Genomic DNA, 5,949 nt, shown 5'->3' on the forward strand with positions numbered 1-5,949 from the left:
TTTTTTATCTTTGTGGAGTCCAAAAAGGCGTCTTTTTCAAAGATCCATTCCCGAACTTTATCAGGGCTCCACAATTTGAGGGTATTAAACTCAGGTAGATTGTATCTGGATAGGGTATCTAGTAGGTTTTTATGCCAAGTAGTATTATTTTGTAATGATACAAAGGCTTGTTTAGCCAATAAGGTGTTCGGGGCATCTGTGAGGTTGGTGAAAAAACGCAGGAATCTTAAGTGGGCCCTGGCAGACACAGAAGGTAATCCTACTTCCACTCTTAGGAGAGCTGCCGGAGTACTCTGAGGGAGGCGTCATTCTTTTTATTGTTTTATCTCTTGTTGTTTGTTGCCCCGGGGCATTTTGGGGGAAGAAAAAGGTGGGGTAATCATAATGGTTTTTAATAAATGATTTTTTAATAAATATTTAATGTAAAAAACCAGAAAATAAAATGTTTTAAAATAAATATAATGAGAGCGAGAGGAGACAGGAGTGATCAATGCACTGCTGGTATTTTTGGACTCTCCCTTAGGGGCAAGGCACTGGGTTCTCTCTGGGAGCTGGGAGGGACAGGGTGAGCTCCTGCACCCTTTAAAACGCATGGCTCCTCCACTGCTTACAGATGTGACTACCAGAATTACTCTGAAACAGTTTTGCAGACCAGTTCAGCAGAACTACTCTGGAGCAAAACAACTGCACGTTCTTGGTTTTGTGCCAAGCCACCTTTTTGCTGCATCACAGATCCGGCTGAACAATTTACAGCGAGTGTTTATGATGATGAACGCGGGTAAATTGCTCTGTGTTGACAGAGAGGGACATGCAGAAATCCCCATGGTCCTTCTTTTAGCCTATTGTTTGCCTCACCAGGGAAAAGAAAATTGAAGCTGCCACTTTGATTTCTTGCCAGATGATTCCTTGCACCTGCCTTGCCCAAAGGCGAGGAACTGTATAGTCTAGGTAGGAGCCTTTGCCTCATCGTGATGGATAAGTAAGAAAAGGTAAGCATGGCTGCCTAAGAGAAAGGAGTTTCCCATTGCCAAGGGGGAGCAGAGGTATACCTACCATTCTTGCTCCACGGGAATTATTCATGCCTCAGGGTAGGACTCTTAACACATGCTTTGCGTGGTGTAGGTTTAATCATTGGCCTCTCTAGCTAAAACAGGGATGAGGAGCTTGCGGCCATCCAGATGTTGTTGGACTCCAACTCCCATCCTTCCTTACCAGTGCACTGGTGAAAGTTGAAGTCTAAGAACATCTGGAAGGACACAGATTTTCCCCATGTTTTAGCTAAAAGGACCTGATAGATGTTCAACCAGTCTATCGCGATCTACCGGTCGATCGCGTTGCGTTCCTGGTCGATCCCGGCCAAAAGCATGTTTGATTGCCGAAAAACACAAAAAAGCTCAACTACTTTGGTTCTGACTCCCCCCAAAAAGTTCAAAAGCTTTGGAAGTTGGACATCCCTGTGACAGACGTTAAGTGGAAATACAGTGGTACCTTGGGTTAAGTACTTAATTCGTTCTGGAGGTCTGTTCTTAACCTGAAACTGTTCTTAACCTGAGGTACCACTTTAGCTAATGGGGCCTCCTGCTGCAGCCGCACTGCCGGAGCATGATTTCTGTTCTCATCCTGAAGCAAAGTTCTTAACCCGAGGTAATATTTCTGGGTTAGCGGAGTCTGTAACCTGAAGCATATGTAACTTGAAGCGTATGTAACCCGAGGTACCACTGTACCTCTCTGCCTGAGAAGGTGGAAAGAGACATGACCTATCAGAGTTATTGTCGTTTAGTCGTTTAGTCGTGTCCAACTCTTTGTGACCCCATGGACCAGAGCACGCCAGGCACTCCTGTCTTCCACTGCCTCCCGCAGTTTGGTCAAACTCATTCTGGTAGCTTCGAGAACACCGTCCAACCATCTCGTCCTCTGTCGTCCCCTTCTCCTTGTGCCCTCCATCTTTCCCAACATCAGGGTCTTTTCCAGGGCCTATCAGAGTACACATGGATAAATAAAGCAGCCCCCCATATTCTTATGACAATTTGCTATCTTGCAACACCCCCACCCCAGCCACTGCCATCATTCACAAACTCATATATTCCAGAGATTACAGACAACTGGATTTCAGAGAACCCTCCCATTTTCAGATGAATCAAATGGGGAAACAGAATAAAAAAGGAAGATCTGTATTTGCAGCAAGAAGCCACAGGAAACAGATGGGGGTGTGGAACTGCAGAGGGCAAAAAAAAAAAAAAACTTCAGACAGCAAGCTTCCTCCTTTTAGGAGGAGAAATGCAATCTGTCCAGGGAGATGATTGCTGAAGTAAAATGCAGGAAGAGTACTGCTTCTAGTCCTACCCGAGGGACTCTGTTTGCAACGGGGGATTGGTAGGTGTTCGATTTTCTTACAGCTGGAGATAGTCATCCTCAATCATCCGTTCTCCCATCCCCCATGGTTCAAGCTGCTCCTTTCTGAGAGAAGTCATTTTCTGGTGCTTTTAAACCGTGCACGTGAAACGCACGAATCAGAGAGGAGACGTGATTCTAGCGATGGAGAAGAATCAGGTGCTGCCCTTGCAGAGAATGTAAGGGTATGACCTAAACATGCCTCTGAAGATGATCTCTGCCATCGTGCCTGTACATCATTATGAAAGTAAATTTTCTAGGTTTATAGTAGTGGAGTCCCTAAATGCACACACACACACACAATTTGACAACACTGTCTGTAATAGTTTTTAATCAGGGTGCATTTACCTTGCCCATTTTGCGGAGGAGCAACTATTTTGCAACCTTTGCTCACAAGCACAATGCTTACAACTGCACGCTACTGCCTAAAATGGAAATACTCCTATCTGCAGAAGGTTAGTGCCCTGCCCCTTAACTCACTTGTTTTGGTTAACTGCAAATAGCATAGCCAGGCCACGTCAGGACTGTCTGTCCAGGCTACTGAGGCTAACCTGTTCTGCAAAGCATCTGCAAAGCACTTGGAATCTGTGCATGCTCAACTATAAATATACGTTGACTAATGTCTTCAGTGTCAACTAATAATTATAGCCCAATGGATCAGGATGTAAAAGCAAAACAAAAAAGCACAGAAATGAAGCTGGGGCTCAAGATTGTCTACTTCCATGCAGACATTGACAAATCTCTTAAAATATTGTTTTCAAGCCTTGGTCCTGCCCAGGCTTGCAAAATAAGTTCCATACCCACCCACCCACCTGAGTCTGTAATATATATGATGACAACGTCCCACAAAACCATCTGCATCTAATTGGGGCAGGAAGACATATTAGGAAGCACAGACTCCAGATTGCTTCCTTGATTATTACTAGTTGAAGGTTTTATTGTTGTTGATTCTTGCTCTCGGTCCTTAGAAACTTTTGAATGCGTGGAAGCTTGCTGTATTCACTTTGGCTGCGTTCAAATATACACCCACCCACCCGCAGACCCAAACAGGCTTATTTCTTCAGTATGTCGACCGATTTCATCTCGACCAGGGCTTCTCCCTCTCATCTCTTCCTGACTTCCTAGTCTGTGCTATGAAGCACAGAGGCAGTTATGTGTTTGTTGGTTAGCTGGAGCATGCGCCCAAAGGGAGTGGGTGTTGGGAGACAACCACAGAAAGAATTGTTGGGAAGAATGGCTGTGTCCTCAGGAGAACTGGCACAGCTGGCAGAGCAAGCGCTAAAGCACACATATCTGCATTTTACATGCAAGGGCGAGAATAGTTATGCAACCGACTGACCTCTGCTTGGCTAATGGGAGGTTTTCCTGCAGTCCGGCTAGGATGCAAGTTATCAGTGGCATCAAGATACAGGATAGAGAACCACAATTCAGGGGCTGGTTTTGAGAGTCCATGTTATTCCTAAATTTCAGCCTCTTTCTCTGCAATGAAAAGAAAAACAGTGGCTAAGTGTCTGCCCAGGAAAGCTGTCATGAAAAAAAGAAATAGATCTCTGCACCTTGGTGCTTGATTTATAATTCAGTTTCCTGCTCCTGTTTGTGGCATTCTACAGCCTCGAAAACGGGGATTTTACAATTGGGAATCCCCTTTATACCAATGGCAAAGGCCCCAAAAGAACATGGGAAGTGTTAGGATTAGGGCTGCTTGCTGTAAATCAGTTTAATCACGTAACTGATCAGCCAAAGCTTTCTTTGATTAATTGGAAGGGGTCAGGTACTATTGGTGCAGGTAAGTTTTAATCAGTGGCACTGAGAATTAAAGGCATATTAGTTTTTGAGACCAATTTGGTTCAGGTATGCTACTGTAGTGGGCTATGGGGGGGGATTAAATTGCATTTTCTTATAACATTGAGTTGTACCTTTTGCCTATTGAATTGCATCAGCTTTTTTGTAGGAGCCTAAGGCCATGACAAAGACATGCTGAAATACACCAATATAATAAAACAAAATCTAAATGTTGAATAGTTTTGTTTGTTCTATTATAGGTTAGCTTGCGCTTCCTTCAAAAAAGCTCCTATGTGGACTTTTTGGGGAAACTGCCGATTTATTAATGAGTCTATTTAAAGGCTTATTCATGAGCAATTAAAATTATTTATCTGTTCACTGCTCTAGTTACGATAATTACCTAACCCTAAACCATTAATTGTGACAATTCACTCATCTCCAATCCTAACCCACTGGAAGTAATCCTCATTAAAGTCAACAGGGCTTAACTTCTAAGTAGACCTGGTTAGGACTGCAGTCTTAGCTAACAGTTCTGTGCAAAGAAGCAGCAGGAATCTGGTTTATCTGGATCAATTTAAGGCCACAGTTCTAAACACACACACACACACACACACACACACACACACACAGACACTTAACAGGTAACAAGTTACACTGAACTCAGTAAGACTTATTTCTGAGAAAATGCTTCAAACTGAACTGCATGTAGCATGCAAGAAATTCCAGCTACGGAAACACTTGAAGGGTCATGCAATAGCATGCCCTGCAGTGGAGCTGGCTTGGAAAGGAAAGAAATTGGCCTGAATCTGTCAGGAAGCTGATTGTGGAATCCTACATAAGCCTATGAGAAGTACGGTACACCCAAGGAAATCCTTCCATCTGCCTCCTCTTCCTGCCTCCTTTAGCATATAGAATGTTAAACAATACCGTGCTTAACCCTGGAAAGACAGGAGGAGCTAAGCACAAACAATCTTTACCCTGAGGCATAAAAACCAGTCCCAAATTGACCCTATATGGAGGTATCGAAGGGATGATCTGAAGTGCAGAATCAGCAAACTGGCAGGATAAGATGCTGATTGGGTGACCGAGGGTGTGAGACTGAGTTTGCTCAGGATTTAATCACACTGTGTTGTTCACTGGCTGCACCACAGGCAGGCACACAACAGTGTTTGTTTAATGTGTCCTTCCTTTCAGACGAACTTTTGTTTGCTTATTGCAGGACCTAAGCCCACTGGAAGCAGCAAATCTCTGTTAAAGGTGTAGCACCAACCCAAACATTGTATTTCACCAGCTCCTTCAGAGCATGTAATCCCACAGATCTTCATATTACCATAACCTCTATGGTTCAAAAACCTTACAAACTATTTTTAAAAAATGCACAGGAACTGTGTTTGCTAAATAATGCACAGGGTCCAGATGACATCTCTGTATATAGTGCATGTGCAGAAACTCTACATTACCATCCATCACGCCACAATATTGAGCTTCTGGTAATACCTGATTCATTCCCTGCCTCCACATTGCAATCTATTATACTTGGGCCTGTTATTTAGATTGTGAGAACATCCCAGCTCATTCTCTCTGCATTACCATTTTAATTATTTTTATTAGGAGTTGCATGCGCCTCTGCTGTAACCCTCGGTTGGCAGACTGATTATGCAGCCCTTTTAAAATTAAAAGCACATTGATGAGTATCAGTAAGATCATGACTTACCCAAGCATTCAACAGGCTCTTCCCATTGTTTTCTTTCATTTTAACGTGGGCTGTAGACTCAT

The 5,949-nt window shown here is 43.5% G+C and overlaps 1 long non-coding RNA gene across 1 annotated transcript; it reads right to left on the reverse strand.

Moving 5' to 3' along the window:
* Positions 1-385: 385 nt before the first annotated feature.
* Positions 386-4,773, reverse strand: LOC308471233. Its single transcript, XR_013982822.1, has 2 exons — positions 3,731-4,773; positions 386-1,974 (listed from the first exon to the last, which is right to left on the reverse strand). It is a non-coding gene; the product is annotated as an uncharacterized lncRNA (long non-coding RNA).
* Between the last annotated feature and the right edge of the window lie 1,176 nt (positions 4,774-5,949).

Source organism: Podarcis pityusensis (assembly GCF_964106645.2).
Source record: "Podarcis pityusensis genome assembly, chromosome: 2".
NCBI lineage: Eukaryota > Metazoa > Chordata > Lepidosauria > Squamata > Lacertidae > Podarcis > Podarcis pityusensis.